Source organism: Acinonyx jubatus, chromosome D1 (assembly GCF_027475565.1).
Source record: "Acinonyx jubatus isolate Ajub_Pintada_27869175 chromosome D1, VMU_Ajub_asm_v1.0, whole genome shotgun sequence".
NCBI lineage: Eukaryota > Metazoa > Chordata > Mammalia > Carnivora > Felidae > Acinonyx > Acinonyx jubatus.
In genome coordinates this window covers 99,329,399-99,349,186 of record NC_069390.1, presented here as the reverse complement: position 1 = coordinate 99,349,186, position 19,788 = coordinate 99,329,399, and the positions used below count along the sequence as shown (strand labels likewise).

At 49.3% G+C, this 19,788-nt stretch overlaps 2 long non-coding RNA genes across 3 annotated transcripts in view; one reads left to right on the top strand and one right to left on the bottom strand.

Moving 5' to 3' along the window:
• LOC113593143 (uncharacterized) overlaps window positions 1-19,788 on the bottom strand; it is a 244,706-nt gene that overhangs the window by 217,180 nt on the left and 7,738 nt on the right. The window contains exons 2-4 of the long non-coding RNA XR_003413192.2: window positions 6,376-6,483; window positions 4,248-4,415; window positions 3,245-3,364 (exon numbers count right to left, since the gene is read on the bottom strand). This is a non-coding gene — a long non-coding RNA (uncharacterized LOC113593143). The remainder of the gene's footprint in view (window positions 1-3,244; window positions 3,365-4,247; window positions 4,416-6,375; window positions 6,484-19,788) is intronic.
• LOC128311934 (uncharacterized) lies at window positions 1,320-19,680 on the top strand. 2 transcript variants are annotated; one of them, XR_008290665.1, is made up of 3 exons: window positions 1,320-1,591; window positions 14,251-14,545; window positions 14,663-19,680. It is a non-coding gene; the product is annotated as an uncharacterized LOC128311934 (long non-coding RNA). The 2 variants fall into 2 exon arrangements; XR_008290666.1 differs by lacking the exon at window positions 1,320-1,591 and adding an exon at window positions 13,599-13,854.

Below are 19,788 nucleotides of genomic sequence, written 5' to 3'. Positions count from 1 at the left end.
AGAGAATTCTTCTCTGGAAAAACTGAAAGGACAAAGAGGGTAAAGGGCAATACTGAGTGTCCCCTGAAGAAAAAGCCAGCGCCCTGTCCATTCCCTCTGTGGTGAATCCCACCAGTAAACAGGACCCAGCCGTGCCCATAGAGCTGCTGATCAGGTGTTTTCTAATGACTTACAATCTTAAATATGGACAACTGAGGATCACCAGACATTCTACGAAAGCCTCCACCATTAAGACCAGACAAGAAAATAGGAAGAAAAAAAAAAAGGAAAGGAACTCTGAAGAAACAGACACGGTCAGAAATAGAAAAAAACTTCAAAAATATATATAATCAATATTCTCAGAGAGATAAAAGCAGACCTTTCACCTGAAATAAAGTGGGAGAAAGATGGATGGATGGATAGATAGATAGATAGATAGATAGATAGATAGATACAAACTATAAGCATATACAGATACCATATATAAAATCAAAGCACAGAGAAAAGCTCTTGGCTATTAAAAATGATAGCAAAATTTCAGAATTCAATAAGAGGTCTGAAAGATAAAATAGAGGACATTTCCCCCAAAGTGGAACAGAAAGAAAGAGAATAAGAGAAAGACAGATAATGGGAGAGAAAATGAGAACACTAAGGATCAGTTCAGAAGGTCCCACATTTGACCATTGGAAATTCTAGAAAGGTTTAGAGAAAATGGACGGGATAATTATCAAAGAAATAATAGAAGAAAATTTCCCCATACTGAGAGATGTTGGTTTCCAGAATGAAGGGTCATTAAAGGTCCAAGGCATATGATTGTGACGTTTCAGACACCAGAGATGAGAGGCTCCTAAAAGCTTCGAGAAAGGGAGCAGCAGGGAGCCACCCTCAAGAGATTGGAGGGCAGTCTCCCTGGAAAAAAAAATAATAAAAGTAAGTTATAGATTATTTGATACACTTGCTCATATGACAAATAAAAGCAACAGAGGTTTCCCAGTTCTGTTGAATCATAAAGAAAAAATTATGAGACAGGTATAGAAAAGCAAGTCAAAAATGAGGAAAAGCATAAAGTTGCACAAGAAAGGAAACATAATCAGCATTGAGTATAGTACTGTCTCGGGAGTGAACCGTTTTTACTTACTCTTTTGTAAGAAGAGTATTGATTTAATTTTTTAAAGTGTGATATAAGTATATTATGGGAACTGAAAGTTATGAGCTAAGACTCGTGCCATAATAAGAAACTGCTAGACAAGGTCAAAAATAGTTCTGTCAGAAAAGAGAGTGGAAAAAAATAAAGAAGAAAGAACAGTAGCCACCTGCTTTACGTGGGTAGCAGTCAGTACTTACCAAGAAGGTGCGTAAGGAAACTCCCCAGGGGAACGGTAAAGGTCTGACTAAGGGTCATAGTTTGGTTTAGTTACACAGTTGTATGCCTAGGTCTGAACTCATGGATTGCTACACCGGAGATCTGCACATTTCATTGCACGTAAAGTCTATTTCAAAAGGGGGAAGAAAGGAACCAGCAGCAAATAGTGAATTCTAATGATACGCTTGGTGGAGTGTTTAAGGATGAAATGTACTTACATCTGCAACTCACTTGGAAATGCACGGAAAGGTAAGATGGAATGATGGATGGGTAGAAGGATGGAAAATTAAAAAGTTATGTGATAGAACAAATATAACAAAATGTTAAGGGTAGAGTCTAGATGGTGGGTTTATGGGTATTTGCTATAAATTATTTCAACTTTGGTATGCATCTGAAAATTTTTGTAATAAAATGTTGGGGGGAAAGTAGAAGCTGGGTATGTTATTTGGGTGAAGGGCAGGGAGAAACAGCCAAGAGTTGAAAGTGGTTATCTCTGGAGGGTGGGAGGGATGTGATCAGGGCCAGCTGCCTGCCATGAAAAATCTCTTGACATAATTTGATTTTTAAATTCTGTGTATGTATTCCTTTGGCTTAAAAAAAAACTAATTTAAAAAAGGAAAAGAAGGGCGTATTTACTGATAAGTACTTTAAAATATGAAATGTATTTGCAAAAGAAAAGTATACAATTTAATAATTTGTGGAAGACAAGAACAAGATGCCACGGCAGTGAGAGGGAAGCAGGGTACTCCTCAAGGCTGTGAGTTGGGGAAGGCCTCTCTGAGCCCCAGGACGTGGGGTTTCAGGTAAAGGGAAGAACATCACAAAGGCCCAAGAAGGCCAGTGATCCTTAGTGTAAGGGAGAAGGAGGAGGAGGAGGAGGGGGAGGAGGAGGGGGAGGAGGGGGACGAGGAGGGGGAGGAGGAGGGGGATGAGGAGGGGGACGAGGAGGGGGAGGGGGAGGAGGAAGGAGAAGGGGAGGAGGAAGGAGAGGGGGAGGAGGAAGGGGAGGGGGAAGAGGAAGGGGAGGGGGAGGAGGAAGGGGAAGGGGAGGAGGAAGGGGAAGGGGAGGAGGAAGGGGAAGGGGAGGAGGAAGGGAGGGGAGGAGGAAGGGAGGAGGAAGGGGAAGAGGGGCAGGAGAAGGGGAGGAGGAGGAAGAGGGGGAGGGGGAGGAGGAAGAAGAAGGGGAGGAGGATGGAGAGGGGGAGGAGGAAGGGGAGGAGGAGGAGGAGGGGGAAGAGGAGGGGGAGGAGGAGAGGAGGAGGAGGAACAGGGAGAGGAGGAGGAGGAGGGGGAGGAGGAAGGGGAGGGGGAGGAGAAAGGGGAGGGGAGGAGGAAGGGGAGGAGAAGGAGAAGGGAGAGGGGGAAGGAGGAAGGGGAGGGGGAAGGGGAGGGGGAGGAGGAAGGGGAGGGGGAGGAGAAAGGGGAGGGGGAAGGGGAAGAGAGGGAGGAGAAGGAGGAGGAGGAAGAAGGGGAGGAGGAGGAGCAGGGGAGGACAATGGGCCACCTCCATGTTTTCAAGCTCCAGGTAGAAAGCCCCGGGGTGACCAGCAGGACTCAAAGCAGAGGAGGGTTCATAGGCTCTTTGCTTAACTGTAATTGCTGCGTTTTTGTCTTCCCACAGTTAGGCTCTGTTTTTATAATGCCTGTGCTATGGAAACTGAGGGAAGGTTTTCAGGCCTGAGTTACAAAGGTCGGAGAGGGGGCAACAAGACTTTGGCCAACGCACTTGGGGGTGAGGGCTCCAAGGGGGAAGGTCACTCCATCTGGCCCCAGCCTCCCACCTGCACCACCCGAGCCTTCGGGTCCCCTCTTGTGCGTGTTTAACGTCAGAGGTCCCGCAGTTTGTTGGTAAGCAGGGTGGAAGGTGCCTCACACATGTCCTCCCACAGTGCAGAGACTCACCATACGCAGTAGTGTTAGGTGCAGACCCAGGGACGTGTGTGCCCTTGCTCTTGAACGAGACCCAGGTCCTCATCCCAGCAGCACTTCACGGGCCCCTTTCTCAGCCTGGATTGGAAGAAGCTGGGGTGGACACAGGGCATCCTAGCTGTGAGGCAGCTGAATTTAAAAAGCAAAGTGCAGGGCACTTGGGGGAGAAACTAGGCTGAATCACGCTGCCAGAGCAGAATTTTCCCGTCAGGAAAGTGGAGGGGACTGGGGAATTGGGGGCCCTCCTAGGAATAAGGAAATGCTGGGGACAGAGGCAGCGAAGCTGCTAACCCCTGGGAAAGGGACTCAGAAGGGTCTGAGTGGACTGCCGGCTTGCTGGAAAAACTTCAGCCGGAGCCCGGAGAGCAGATGCCCAGAGTCCAGGAGCCTGGCGTGAGAGACAGCCATGCACCTCTGGCTGGCAGGTGCCCGCCCCCGGTGACAGTGAATGGCACGGAGCAGGGACGCCCAGGGCTCTGGCACAGAGCCGGCAGCTGCTACTGCTGAGGTTTTTATGCTAATGCCACTTGTCAAGCCGTCAGTGCTCGGGGCAGCTGGACTTGACAGGGAGGCAGCTGGGTCCCCTGGGTTTTGCTTCCCCTGAGCCTTGCCCAGGTCCTCAGAGGTGTCCAGCGAGGAGAGCTGGAGGAGGAGGAGTGGATGCTTATGGAGGGCTGGGGCCTACAGAGAGGAGGGGCGCCATGGGGTCTCCCCAGGGCCGCATAAGAGGAACCCCTCCCCCCCAGAGCCCACCCACTCTAAAGCAGGAGCCCAATAGCCAGAATGGAGGGCACCTCTGGGTTTTCCCAGTGGGAGGGGAGCAGAGGATTCACTCTCCATCAATTATTCAGCCCGGAGGACCCCCGCCTAGAGGGCAACAAGTTGTAGCCCAAAGAACACAGGGCAGGGGGGACTAAGACCTGGGTCCCAGCCTGGTTCTGTCTCTGACTGTGTGACTCTGGCCCAGTAACTGTACCTCTGTGGACTCCAGCTTCTTCCTCTGTAAAGTGATTGAGAGGGTGGTGGTTTCGAGGCACTCATGTATTTAGCATACAGGCACTCAATACTCCTCGTGTGCCCGGCACCGTGTGAGATGAGATCCAGGCGAATAAACACAGCCTCTAACTTCCCATAGACCTGTGTTCTGGGAGGGAGGAGGGGACATTCTTCACATCTCATGGTCCAGGACTTGGGTGCAAGGTATGCAGGGCATCCCAGGCTAGGGCGTCCCTCACAGGACGCGAGACAGAAGTAGAGGCTGTGATCTCCACCCCAGTGCACGCCAGGAGCCCAACCAGCAAGATTCTTGGAAATTTACTTCCAAAGCTGTGTGGCAGGTGCAATCTGCGAGGAAATCGGCTTTCTGCCTTTTTCCATGAGAGGTTGGGAGTATACGTGGCGTGAACAAGCACCGAACACGGGGTCTGGAGACCCATTCCTAGGCCTCAGGAGCTGTGTGACCACGGGCATGGACTCTCCCTGTCTCTGAGTTTCCACTTTTTCCTTGGTAAAATGGGATCCATCCATCTTGAGAATCTGCTGCTTGTAATGCACAGCACGCTTGCTGACCCATTTCAGGAAGGTAGTCCTACCCATGAGGCTGCCTGGTTCCTAAGGGTGGAGCCAGCCAGTGGGCCACAGCAAGTGGAACCCCCACGCATGCCTGATGGGTGTGAATGTGTGCTTCCTCGTCACCAGCCGGCCATCCACCAGCATTCCCCGAGACATGTGGGCAAGTTTCCTGTAATTGGTTTATGGACGGTTCTCTCAGCATTGTGTCTGGCCATAAAATATGCTCACTTAATAGTCTCCAAGGAACTGCCAGGCCTTCCAGCTATAACTTGGAGCCCCCAGCCCCTCCTGCCTGGTCTGACACCTTGTTTGGTGAATCTGATTTGATTTTGATCTTAAATCTGCCCTAAATATCTCTGAGCCGTAGCCACAGGAAGAGTAGGAGTGGGGAAGAGGAGGATGGTTGTTGAGAATTATGACCCAGGCCCATTAGGAAGGGTTGACCGCTCTGCACAGCCCCTTCTAAATCACGCCCGCGAAGAATGTCACCGCATCCTGAGCAGGCCTCTAGCTGGCAGGCAGAAACAGTGGCTGGGAGGGCGGAAGGAAGGGACTCTCTCGGCCTGGCCTACATCTGCTCTGTGCTCAGGGCCCCCAGTGTCCTTCCTGTGCCTTTCTGTGGCTGCTGTGGCCTGGACACCCCTTCTCAGTCTGTCCAACAATTTTCTTCTCCTTTTGTAGGACTCCAAGAAGCTGGTGCCCAAAAGGTAGTGTGCTGTAGTGGGTGGGAACCTCGTGGTGATGGGCGTAGAAAGTACAGGGATGACAGTGCTTGCATGTGAGGGTGAGAGCCACTGGGATGCTCCTGTGGCCTCACCTCCTGTTCTCTGAGGAAGGGGCCGTGAAGAAAGATGGGGAGCAGAGTTGCTACTGGCTCCCTCGCCCAGCAGCCTGGGCCGCACCAGCTGTTAGCCGGTGGAGGGCCTCGGTCACGTCTGTTTGCAGAGAGCACAGCATTCTGACTCCAGGAACTCATTCACGCTTTGTAACTCTGCTGTAACATCTCTTCCTCACCACAGTCGATCCCTCCCTCCTCTCTTTCCTCTGAGCATTAGAGTGAAATAAAAAGATAGTACGGTGGCTGAGACCCCGAGCTCTGAAGTCAGACTGTCTAGATTTGAATCAAGATTTCACCACTCACTGTGTGACCTTGGACCATTACATAACCTCTCTGTGCCTCAGTTTCCTTAACTATTAATTGCAGGATAACGAGAGTACACGCCTCTCAGGATCAATGTGAGATTTATCGACATACAGCTCTCAGAGCAGACCGTGGCACATTTCACCTGCTATTCCTTTTGTTTGTTAGTATTCCCTGGGGTGTGTGGCTGGGGGTAGTGGGGCTCAGGAACGACGCTGAATGTTCACTTCCAGTAGACCATGTCTTCCCTATGTGTCCAAGGCCTGGGATGAATGGATGAATGAATGGATGGATGGATGAATGGATGAATGAATGAATGAATGAATGAATGAATATCAGTGAGCATGGGAGTGTGGGGGATGAAAAGACCCCAAGGTTCCACAGTACTTACCTTCTAGTTGGGCAGCCAGGACAGCCATCACACAGAGAATGTTCCATGGGCCAGTCTGGCAGCAGGAACTTAGAGGTAGATCCCAGGTGGCCACCAGCACCAGAAGTTCTGGAAAGGAGTGATGAGTTGGCTGAGGTTAGGGAGAGTCTAGATACCCCCAAACATCCCTGCCCTGTAGGGACCACTTATGGGGCAAGGGAGTGCAAGGCCACGACTCACTGGATTTACCCTCAGCTGACCCTCCCAAGCTTTGACTCATGGTTAAGATTTCCTAGGTGACTTTGGTCCCTGAGTATTAACCAAAGGATCTTTTAGTGTTAGCTGCTAGGGATTTGAAAAAGTCATAAAGCCATGATTTTTTTTTTTTCCTTAGAACTAGAGGGGGTTGAGGAATGAACATTTTTACCAGCGATTTGATAGCCGGGAAGCTAACACTCAGAGAGTCTAAATGGTTTTCCTAAGTCAGCTGAGCTTATCTCCCAAATGTGTCCCTTTATTTCTTGTCACTGAATCCCTGTCCTCACCACTGGTAGAGAGGAACAGAAATCACTTTTCCAGTTTTAGGGAACTGAATGTAAGAGCTGAGACCCAGATTGCCGAGAGGCTTACCCCAAGCCACCCTGCAAGTCAGCAACCGAAGCAGCCAAACCAGGGGTTCTGACCCAAAGGTTAGCTGCTCTGCTCCCTGCCCGCCCGGACTCCCCACTATCTGGAACACTCTGATCCAAGGCAACTGGGGCCTCCCGGAGCTGAGTGCGGTGCCGGCAAAGATGTTCCTGCTCTGGGTGGAGGGGAGCCTTCCCCCCGCCCCAACACACACCCATGGAGCACCTGCAGGGAAGCCGGCTTTCCAAACCACCCTTTGTCAGCTGCTCCTCTAAGCAGAACACACGGCGCGCAGCCTGAGAAGGAGCCTTGAGCGCCAGGGAGGCTCCAAGTCAGTATCAAGAGGATTTTCATAAACACAACTGTCTGTGTCTGGGCAGCCATGTGGAAAGTTGCAATATAACCCACTGATGTCATGTGGCAGGGGAAACAAGATTTCCAGAGGCAGCCACGCTGCTCTCTCCAACCTCCGCGTGGGGCAGAATCCCAGACAGGCTTTGCAAGAAAGGGAAGGGAAAAACAAACAAACAAACAAAAAAACACAACCTGCAACAAATTGCAAAACAAAACCCTGGGTCTGAGGTCTGCGAAGAAGCGAAGCGCGGTAGGAAAGGGAGCTGGGGACGATCTGGAGTTGGTGGGGGAGCACACTGGGCTGTGGGATCACCCTGCAGGCTCTGTTCTATGGGCTTTCTGAGGATGAGGGCAGCCTCCAGAGGAGCTGGGGTGTGCCGACCTCTCCCTGCCGCCCGGCACCTTGGATCCCTGGACCTCAGAATCACCTGTCCTTTCTCTCCCCCCAGGGGGATTACACCTCACCAGAGCCTCACTCTCCTGGTCTTTAAAATCTCCGGATTTCAGATTCCTGCAACCCATTCCACTACCAGTTCTGCGTTCACGTCTAAGGTCTAACCCAGGCTTGGGCTGCTGTGGTTTCAAAGTTTCAACACGGTTCTGGTTCTGCACTGGGGCGGGCGCCCCCTAGAAGAGGGGAGCAGTGGGGAGATGGGGTGTCTTTTCCTTCTTGGTTGGTGTCTCATAGCATTACCTCACTTCTCTGCTGTCTCCAGCGGCCGGCACACCTTGGCCGGGGTCACTTCACTTGCCCACACTGCATGCACTTTTCTCATTTCTACAATGAGGTGCAGGGGTCCTTTTAGGTCAAAAAGTCTAGAAGTGTCTGACTTCGGCTCAGGTCGTGATCTCGCATTTCATGAGTTCGGGCCCCCTGTCAGGCTCTGCGCTCTGTGCTGACAGCTCAGAGTCTGGAGCCTGCTTCGGATTCTGGGTCTCCCTCTTTCTCTGTCCCTCCCCTGCTCGTGTTCTCTCTCTCAAAAATAAATAAACATTAAAAAAATTTAATCATTTTATGACTACACATAAGGAGGAGCAGAGTGGTGCAGATTACACAAAGGATATTTTCTGCTTTTATTAATACTTCTGGGGATCTTCTTCAAATTATAAATCATTCTAATGGCAGAAAACTTGAAAACCAAGAATAAGCATTTAACAAATAAACAGACAAACACCTGCTTCTCAAATACAACCCAGATATCATTTCTATTAACCTTTGGAATGTCATTTGGAATGTCATTTTAGTCTTCAGAGTTTGCATATCCATATATTCTTTAAGTAAAAATATACTAGAATCATGTTCTGCAGTCTATCCTTTCATCATTTTGGGATGCACTGTACACATTTTCTCTTACACGGATATTCTTCTGCAATTTTTTTTTCTTAAGTTTGTTCTTTTTTCTCGTGATTTTTAATATTCAGGAAAACTGCAGATGAAGAATTACAAATGGCCACAAACATACAAAAAACCACTTTGCCTCAAGAATAATCAAAGAAGAGGAATGAGATGTTATTTTTATATATCCGATCAGCATAGTTTTTTTTTCTTTTTTTAAGCTGACACAATCTACTTTGTAACCTGGATGAAGAGGCGGACAATCTTTTACATGGCTGGAAAACTGGGAAAGAGTTTTTTGTATCGAGATGTAAAAATGTGTATGATTGTTCACTGACTAATTCTATTTCTGGGAGTTTACTCTGTGGGAGTAACCACCTAAGTATTAAAAGATAGCAGTACAAGGATGTTTGCTGAAGCACGGTTTCTAAGAGCAAAATTTTAGCAACAACCTAAATGTCCATCAACAGGGGAATGAGCAGGATGAAATCGACAAATGGAAAGATAGTATGCAGTCCTGAAAAATGATGATGTAGCTCTATAGGTACTGACTTGGAAAGAGGTCTTGGGTATTTTGTGGAGTGAAAAAGAATCAGATAACAGAACAGCATTCGAAGTCTTAGCCCATTTATATAAATTTATATGCACAAATCTGTATGTGTGCCTTAGATAAAGAAATGCCGGAGGCTCTGTTGGTTTCAGATAGGAGGGAGGGCTTAAAGGTGGCAGTCTGGTCTGGGGGTGGGGCGGGGCAAGGACTGAGGATTCACTTTGAAACTGCATTTGCCAACCAGCCTCCAAGTTGTGTGTGTGTGTGTGTGTGTGTGTGTGTGTGTGTGTGTGTGTGTGTGTTTCTTAGAATGTATGTTCTTTTGGGGTGCAGGGAGGGACACTGATGGAGATTATGAACACCTCCACCTGCCGCCAGGCATTGACCAAAATATTAGCAGTGATTATCTCTTGGAGGGGCGATTCAGCATGTGTTCATTTCTTCTTTGAATTTTTAGTATTATTTGAACATTTTGCACAAAGCATTTTGCAATATTTGCTGTCAGGGAATGCTCACAAGTGCTGTTTTCTTTCTTTCTTTTATAATATACTGAGAGCCTGGATTTCTGTGTCTTGTCTGTCAACATCTGCAATATTAACTTTTCTCACCCTGCTGTTGCCCTTCCTCGAGAACCCCAGCTGTCTCTTGCCAGCTTTGGGGTGTCTCTGTAGATGCAAGCCCGTGGACAAGCGCCATGCTCAGACCCTACCTGCACCAAACTCCCCAAGTCTGCCTCTCCCCGACCTGTGGAAGGATGGTGCTCACATTCTTCTGACCGGGCTGAGCAGGGACACTGCCAAATTTTTATCTTTGCCCCTCACCTTCCTCTGCCTTCCTTTTCTAAGACTTGTCTCTTAGGTTCTGATGTGACCACAGGGCTCTCACCAGACGTGGAAATCCCTGCCATCGCCTCCACGCCTACCCTTGGCTCCATTTATCCTAATACCCTACTTGGCATCTGACCTTGTTCTGTCTTGCGTCTTGGACTTTGCTGCTTCCTGGAAGTTTCCAGTCATCCCTACCATGCTAGGTGTGACAATGCTCTATTCCACTTGATTCAACAGTTCAAAAAACCTACTGTGTGCTCCTTATGTGCTCAAGCCCTGGACAGGTTCTTGTGGACATAGAAACCGTGAGTAGAGGTCTCTACACTTGAGAGAGCCATAGGGACTCTGATGGTAGCTGACCCTGAAGGTCTATGACTGCCAGGTGCTGTTCTAGACGCTTTGCACGTATTATCTCCTTTAACCCTCGCTATAATCCTGTGAAGTAAGTATGATGAATGTGTCCATTTTAAAGAGGAGGAAACTGAGGCATAGAGAATAGCTTCCCCGAGGTCACAGAGAATTGAGTGGCAATCTGGCTCCTAAACACCATGTGCTATGAAAGAAAAGAGGCCACCTGTGAAGTGTTGTAATAGACATTTATAGAAAGACTACAGGAGTTTGGCAAAAGTGAGTCATGAATTCTTTTGGCTCTCAGACTCTTGACCTGTGTGAGAACCCAGGTAGGTAACCAGCTTCCTCTCTGCTGCTTACTCACCCAACCTTCTGCTTTTATCTCTGCAGATGAAACGTCAAACATCGTCTTAACTTAGACTCAGCATCTGCTGTGAGTGACTGACATCTGCTGGGCTGGCCTCCGGCCCCAGGTCCACCTGGCTGGGTTGGCAGGCCCAGATCGTGTCCCACACCATCTCACATGCAGCAGCCCAAGTGCCCCAGAGCTTTCCTGCTTGGGTCTGGGCTTCTTCCCAACGTTCCATGAGCCCTCCCACTGGGGAAAAACTGATGGAAACTGCTCCGTGACCCCTTTGCTTCTAGTAGGCCATGTTTTCTGAAAGAAAGATGTTCCAGAAGAGCTTTGTCCAAACTGAATGTTTGTAGACTGAATCCCATTTAGAATACATTAGAATAATTAGCTAATGACACAACAGCATCAACTTGCATTGAGTCCTCACTACATGCCAGGCACTTTGCTCATAATATCCCTTGAATTCATGGGACACATCTGTAAGGTGGGCACCTCTTTCCTTATCCTGACATAACCAATGAAGAAACCAAGCCCAGAGATGTTAGGTGATTTGACCTAGGTCACACAGCTAATAAGTGCCAGAGCTGCCTCCTGGCCTGGCACGCAGTCTAAACCATCACTCTGCTGTGTCTGGTCCAAGGAGCATTCGGTGAATTCTTAGGCAAACGGTCTCTTAGGGAAATCTATGAGCCCTGCTGGACAGTTCTACAGCAGGGACAGTAGAAGTTTCTCCCCACCATCCCCCAGAAGGGGGAGCTCTGGAGCTGCCCCAGCTCCAGCCCAGCATGCCTGTGAGCACACACATGCACACACACTCGCGTGCCTTCCTGGGGCCAGCCCATGACTGTCTCCTCTGACCAGGCAGCTGACTGGGTACACAGGACTGAGCCACTAGGAGCCAGGGCAATCAAGAGCAAGAAAGCTGAATAAAAGCAGCTAATACTCTATCTATGATATGCAGCTTCGGTTGTAATAAACACTGCAGCTGAATATTCCCGCAGGGACTTCCTAATGGAAGAGATGGATACACTCCAGAGCGACCCCAGGGGTTTTACATGCAGCTCTGACTAAACTCCCTATAAAATCAATCCCGCCTTTTCACCAGTTGTGACAGGGTGTTCTAATATTAATCCACTCTCCTTGTCACTCAGCTCCCCCAACAAAGGCTTTAATGATCTTTAACCAGGCATGATAAACACGATACACTCAAGCAGAGAATGCCCGGACCCAGGGAGCCTCCGCACCTCACGACGACAACACGCTTAGAGGTTAAGGGAGACAAGGGTGACCCCCTTAGTCCCCCTGACAACCTCCTGTCTCCCCACAGGATGGTCTGCAAAGGAAGGCAGCTCCATGAGGGCAGAGGCAGTCAACTTGTTCAGGCTGGCTGGGGGGTAGGAGGGGTGCAGGCCCTGGGCATGGGGTGAGGGTCTCAGCAGCCAGGGGAAGGAACAGAGAGGCCTAGAGTTTGGCCTCTGTGCTGGCCCTCCCAGCACCCCCAAACCCAGCCTGCCCAGACTTTGCACACGCCTGCTCTTTACCCACCCCTCTCTTGCTCCCTCCATGCCTGGACCCTTCCCTGGACTCTCCATGCCCCTAGAGGCCCCGGACAGGTGTGGACAAGAAGAGTGGAGGTTCATAAAGGCAGTTGGAGGGGGAGATGGGCAGTCAGGTGGTGGCAGGGCCAGAGGTCTGGGCCCTGGTGTGAGGAGATACACAGGTGGATGAGGGGTGTCTACACCACTAAAACCTTAGTCCTTCTATTTCTAATCCACCGATCAGTCTTCAAGGCTGCAAAGCGTTTATGGGAGCTGAGCAGGTGCCCTGCGCTGGCTCTGGGGCAGTTCAGAGGCCTCCTCTCTCATGTGCAAACCTGTTCAGGAAGCAGCAGGGTAAAGTGCCTGGTGGCCTCGGCCCCAACCTCCCAGAAAACTCCCTCTGGCGACAGCGAGTCAGAGCCTGGAGTTTGGCCTCTCACTTCAGAAAACAACCCAAACTGGCCCGAGATGTTTAATTTAACCAACTGGCTGCTCCAGCCCACTGAGGGGCAGCTCAGCAGGGCCCAGGGGCCTCCGTGGTGGTGTCCCGATCCCCCGTGGCCCTGAGGGTCTCAGAAGGCCGTGTGAAGCTTGGGGAGCAGCAGGGTGCCTTCCCTGTTGTAACAGAACTTGGTTTAATGTTTTCATTTTAAGAGAAAACAGCCTTAAGGAAAATAACAATGTAAAAAAGTAGGGAAGCCATGACCTGCTTCCGCCACTGGTAACATTTGAATGTACTGCCTTCTAACACTTTTCCCCCTAAAGGTGTTGAATTCGGGCTTGGCCTCGGCCTTGCACCAGAGACCTGCACACGCTCTTTTGCCAACAAGAGGCTCCCTGCGCAGGGGAGGGAGGGATTCTGGAGCATGATTTATTGGGCGATCAGGGCTCCTTCCTAAGTCTTGTGCCTTCATTTTCTCAATTATAAAAAGGAGATAGTAATATAGGACACTTTGGCAGCTCAGTGGGTTAAGCGACCAACTTCTACTCAGGTCATGATCTCATGGTTCATGAGTTTGAGCCCTGCTTCGGCTTCTGTGTCAAAGGCTCTGTGTATGAGCCTCTGACAGCTCAGAGCCTGGAGCCTACTTCGGATTCTGCATCTCCCTCTCTCCCTGCCCCTCCACAGCTTGCGCTCTGCCTCTCAGAAATAAATAAATGTTGAAAAAAAATTAAAATTAAAAAAAAGGAGATAGTAATAAAACTGACCTACAGGGTGGTGACAGGGACGAAATGTTTTTATACATGCAAAGAACTTAGAAAAGTGCCCGGTGTACAATAAAATGAAATAAATGTGGTAGTGGTATCACTGATAGCATTATTATTATTATTATTATTATTATTAATTACTTTTAGCATGATCTTGCCTGCAAGGAAAGGGGAGTAGGGATACACAGTCCCCTCCTCCCAGTAGCCTGCCACCGAGGATGTCTAAGCACCCAGCTATGTAACAAGCGGGCAGGACAGTGCCCAAGAGAGAGGACAGAAAGCCAAATACTGCCGATCCGGGGATCTGTGGTTGCTGGGGTGAAAAGGGAAGGCACATAGCTACCACCTGTCATGTGGGTTCAAGTTGCCCAAGTAGCTCCGTGCTGGTACCTATGGCAGGCAGCTACTCCCTCTCCCCCTTGCCCCTGTGGGGGCCACTGATCCAACCCCTTACTCTTTGCCCCCCGCCTCCAAGAGAGTGAACACCTCAATCACGCATCCTGGTTGATGCACCCAGGTGTCTCTTTGCCTGCCCTCATCTAGCCCTTGAAACTTTCTGACTTAGACCATCCACATCCAAGAACATTCCTGGAAACAACTCTGGAGATCCTAGAATGGCTCATGACAATAACACCTCATATGTATTCGGCGCTTACTATGTCCTTGGCTAAAAGCTTTCCATATATTACCTCATTTAAGCCTTACGGCAAGACTGTGAGCTAAGAACTATCATTGTCTCCACTTTACAGATGAAGCCGTGGCTCAGAGAGATTGAGTTGTCTGCCTGAAGATTGATGTCCTGCTCCATCTGTCAGCAGGGTGACTTGAATTTAACCATGGAGAGACAGCCCTTTGTTCTGGGGAGACACCACCATGGACCTGTTCATTTTCTACAGCTACTCTTCCAAAGGGACTCCGGTGCCATTATTAACCTGAATGCTGACGAGTCAAGTGTTTATTTTGATCGTGAAAGCTGGATGTATCTCTTATCTGTGACACAAAAATACAAGGCAAATGAATAGGAGAAACTGAGACCCAGAAAGGGTAAGTCTTTTTTCCATGGGCACGTGGCTAGGAAGTCACAGAGCTAGGACCAGAATCCAAGACTCCCAGTCTTGAGTTCTCTCTAACAGATGCTGCTTCTCATCTGTCCCCTTCCAGAGGGCCCTTGGCTGAGGCCAGAGACCAAGGCCCACATCTCTGGTACACCCTGCATATCACCCAGAGCAGGTCTGTGCACAAAGGAGGTGCTCACTCCATCCCTGCCAACAAGCGGACGTTAACTTTCTGCAGGTGAGTTAGCACCACACATTGACACGCGCTTCCGACCTTTGCCCGATAACCGGCTCTGGTTCATTCATCCATGAATGGAAATGAGCTCACAGAAGAGGCTACTTAACATTACTGGCCCGAGCCCGGCCTAATTCTCCTGCAGCCAGCCATGACTGCCCGGGTCCATGCCCCCCACTATCTACTCCACCAAGTCCACCACTCTTCACCCCTCTTCCCCTAAGAACACACCACAGGGGCGCCTGGGTGGCTCAGTCTGTTAAGCGTCAGGCTTCGGCTCAGGTCGCGATCTCATGGTTCGTGAGTTCCAGCCCTGCATTGGGCTCTGTGCCGACAGCTCGGAGCCTGGAGCCTGCTTCGGATTCTGTTTCCCTCTATCTCTCTCTGCTCCTCCCCCGCTCGCACTTTGTCTGTCTCTCTCAAAAAAAAATTAATAAACATTAAAAAAAATTAGAAAGGCCTTTCTTAAAAAAACAAAAGACAAAAACACACAGCACAGCCCCAGCCCAGGACAGGGTCCCTTGAGAAGCTAACACCGAATGAAAGAATCCGAGAGAGGCAGAGCTGACTGGAGTCTTTGCAGTGCTGCTGCCTGGTTTCGTTGGGGTTCTGCCTCATTTCTGTCATTCACAGGTTGGTGACTTCCTGACTTCCTGCTGCCCACGGTAGCTGTCCCTGTGACCCTCAGGCTAGAGGCAGGCAGTTTGGGCCACCTCCCCCAGCAGCGGCAAGTCCGGGTGGCGGTAACGGTGCATCTTTTATTGAGTTAGCGGGTTAACGGGCACATAAAACACACACAACTTGTCAGCCTGTTGGCTGCTGCCACCACCATAATGCTCTCCTGCCTCAGGCTCCACTGGATTGCTCGTCAGCTTGCTCTCTCCCTCCCTCTCCTTCTCCTCGTGATGTTGTTGCTTTGTTTGTTTTTCTGGGGTTTTGTTGTTGTCATTGTTCTGTTTTTGTCAAAGTCTCTCTCTTCCCAACCTGCACCTCCTCCCTCCCCGAACAGCTAAAGGGTCCCTAGAAACATTATTATTTATTTATTTTCAATCGTTTCCCTGGGCAGTCGGTTCCTGAGAAGACTGAGCCTTGAAGGCTCAGATGCCTCTGCCAAGTTATCTGTCCCTTCCCAGGACACTCAGGTTCAAGGACAGAGGCAGCCCAGAAAGAGTTTCAGTCCATCGAAGGATGAGGCACATGGCTTAGAGCACTTGCCAGATGCCCGACACCAGTGTCAGCTGAGCACACAGGCTCACGCTGCCCACCAGGGCAGGCACAAGGCCAGCACCGTCCCTGGCAGGCGGTGACCACGTGCACCTCCACCTACCCACACCTCCAAAACCCCACGCCTGCATGCACGCACGCAGAAGTCCATATCTACACGCCCAGACCCCACCATACAAACATTCTCAGAAAATCCACATTCCGGATGGGTACTCCTAAGGATCTACACTTGAAAGAGCGCACACGCACGCTGCAAGGTGCATTCTCCAGTCTGCACGTACACGCCTCATACACATATACTCTCGACGGCTTCGGTCTGCACGCACATACCGAGGTCACCACACCCTCAACCATCCACGTGTACATTCATGTGTGTAGACACCACATCATCAACAGGCCATTATTCACATATATCCCCACAAAGATGCACCTTCAGTACTGATACTAATCATGGGTGCCCTCAAAACTGTCTATTTCTGCATGCACGGCGCCCAACTATTTACATACACTACCAGGAGCTGAACCCTGTGTGCACACTTCTGATGTGCATATACCTCCAACAGACCACATCTGCACACACTCACCCCGGATACACCCAGCCTCAACCACCCACATCTGCCAGCTGCACTTCTGCGTACACATCCGCTGTTTGCCGGCCATGTCTGCATGTGCCCACCCTACATACACACTTCCTGGGCATATCCCCAAACCTCCATGTCTGCCACATCCTCATAGAAACTGGTACTCCCACCAGCCTATCTGCAAGTCAGACTTTAATGTGTATTTCAGATATATGTGTAAGCACCTCATGTACACATACATACTTGATCCCCTTTGCTTATATCCCAGGCACATGAACTCTTAACCCCTATCAGTATGTATATTCCATGTAAACATCCCATAATATTCTACTGTCTGTATGTTCACATTACATGTCCCCAGATAAGACACCAATTCTGCCCTTGCTCATACTCTGACGTCTTCCCGTCTTCATGCACATCTCAAATGTGTGTGCTCACACCTCTGAATGCCCTATTCTACATGTGCGTGCATACAGGTTACATAGACCCCAGTACATGGACACACACACACTCAAGTCTGACATTGCCACATGCAAAGGCAACCACGTACAGCTCCCTCTACCACCCCGTGCCTGTATCAAATGCCACCATCAATTCAATTTAATTAAGACTGAACTAAACTCTTGGGCCTGGAGAAGAGTCTGTCTGGTGTTGGAAATAGGGAGATGAAAAAGACAGCATTGAGGAGGGCACTTGTTGGGATGAGCACTGGCTGTTGCATGTAAGTAATGAATCACTAAATTCTACTCCTGAAACCATTATTACACTGCCTGTTAACTAACTTGGAATTTAAAAAAAAAAGAAAAAAAAAAAAAGAGCAGGGACCTTACCCTCAGGGAGGTCTCAGTCTAGGAAGAGAAATGGACAAGAAAGCAGACAGTTACAACAAAAGCTGATTAGTTCAGTCATGGAAATAGGTGTGCACACAAGCACACACCCTCAGGAGATCCAGATTTACAGGAACATTCTACATGCATACAGATGCACAAATGGACACACCATTCACATCCCCACTCTGTGCCCAAACCCCACGATTTTAACCATGATCAGTCACTTCAATTAGGCATAGGGGCTTAAAAAGCCACCCATCAAGCGCCTCTCTCATGCTAAAGCTGCTGTTAGGGCGAGAATGTTCTCTCATGAGCACCGTCACTGCTTGGACTGAATCTCTCTTCTTGGCTGTTCACTGAGTACCTAGTCCAGCACTGACACAGCCTTGGGTGTCGGGAGTGGTCTCTCCAACAATGGACCAACTTCATTCTCAGCCTGACCTCAGACAAGCCACAGGCTTTGAAGTTACCCTCTCCACTCTTTGCCTTCTACAGAGGCTGCTGTGGCCATGATAAGCCCAAGGGATCATTCCTGCTCACTCCTCCTTGCTTGAGCTCCAGCAGCTCTGATATGCTTATTTTTTATAGCTAATCCAATTCCATTCTGAATTCCTAGGATTTTAGTGTCTAAAGCAGAGGTCAAACAACTATGCCTCATAGACCAAATCTGGCCCACCATCTGTTTTTGTAAATAAAGTTTTATTGAGACGCAGTCACACACATTTATTTAAGTATTGTCTATGGTTGCTTTGGGGCTATAACGACTGAGTTCAGCCTCGGTCTGAGACTGAGACTATGGCTGGTCAAACCTAAAATATTTACTATCTGACCCTTCGCAGAAGGTGTTAGCCAAAGGGGCATCAAGTACGGAGGTACTAGTCCTACTCTGGCCTTCTCTGGTTAAAACAGCACATTTTAAGAGGTAAATAGAGAAACTGCAGAGTGCAGAGGGAGAAGACCAGGAAGGAAAGGGATCCAAATTACTTCTTTAACTCATCAGATGTCGACGGAGTGCCTCCCATCTGCCGACACTCTGCTGGGCACAAGGTTACAGCAGTGAAAAGAACATAGCTCCTGTCCTCCTAAACTAAACAAGGCTATTAGCGGACATTAAACCACAGCTCTTACAAGGACTGCATAGTGAGCAATGTGATAAATACTGAGAAGACAAAAAGTGGGCAGTGTTGGGGCCAGGAAAACAAACTCAGAAATACTTTGATGGGTGACCTCAAATATGTGAGGGAATGATGTGGCAAAGGGATTGGACAAGCTCTCTGGGCTTTCCCAAGTGGGCTCTGGGATCAGAGCAGCACAGGAAATACAGGAAGACTCTGTCTTAGTGAGTCAAGGAGATTTTAACCCTCAGCACTGCCCTACAATGGGCCCTGCACCACAAAAGCTTGTGTACTCCATATTATTAATGAAGGAGAATCATTTGGGGGATGAGTAGAGGGGACTGGTGCTTGGGATTGGCCTACATGACGTCTGTGCCCAAGTGTAAGGCTCACCATGGCTTCTCAAGATGATGCATCAAGCTAAGCTTTGCCAATATTCCCTCTCCGTTCCCAGCATCCTCTGCTCCTGTTATGCAGACATAAGGGATGGCGGCCTCTCCCAACCTGGCCCTTGGGTAGGCCATGGGCAGCTCCTGTCACAGTGTGCTGTGAGGGCGTCCATCACTCCTGTGGTCGTCATGGGTTCCTACTTAAACCAGTTGAAAATAAGTTTCCATACCAACTGGCTTCTTCAAAGATCCTGAGAACCTCCTCCTCCTTCTCACAAAGGACCCCAACCTTTTTCCACTTGCTCTCTCCCCTCAAGCTCCAAACTTTTCCATCTCTCCTTTGAGTCTTCCAAGCCCCTCTCCTCTTCAGCCCCTCAGGTGGCATCCAAGGGGCCATGCCTGATCCTCTCTTGCAGAAGGTTCAAAGGAGGATGTCGAAGTTTGGCCTCATCCTTAACCCAGGATTCTTGGTGCCCACTCCTTGTTCATTCCCTCCCACCAGGGGCATACTTCCCAGATCTGGACATCAAAGACACAGATAAGAGCAAGAGGGATGAGAAGATGACAGCAAGAAAGAAGGCAGGATCAGGACAAAGAAAGGACGCAAGCAAAATGCAAGACAAAATAAAAGGGCAAATGGGGAAAGCCTTAAGAACTCTGGTTTTAAGTGGCCTGATAATTAAATAACAAGGGTTTGGTGGGGGAGCCCACCTTTCAAAATCCCTGCAATGGCAAAGCTATGAAAACCCAAATAGCAAACATTTACTCAGAATTAACACGGAACAGATCCCATCAAGCAACCTTGGGGCTGTTTCTGGAGTCTTACCTTAATGTCTTGTGTGGCACTGGGGCCCAGGC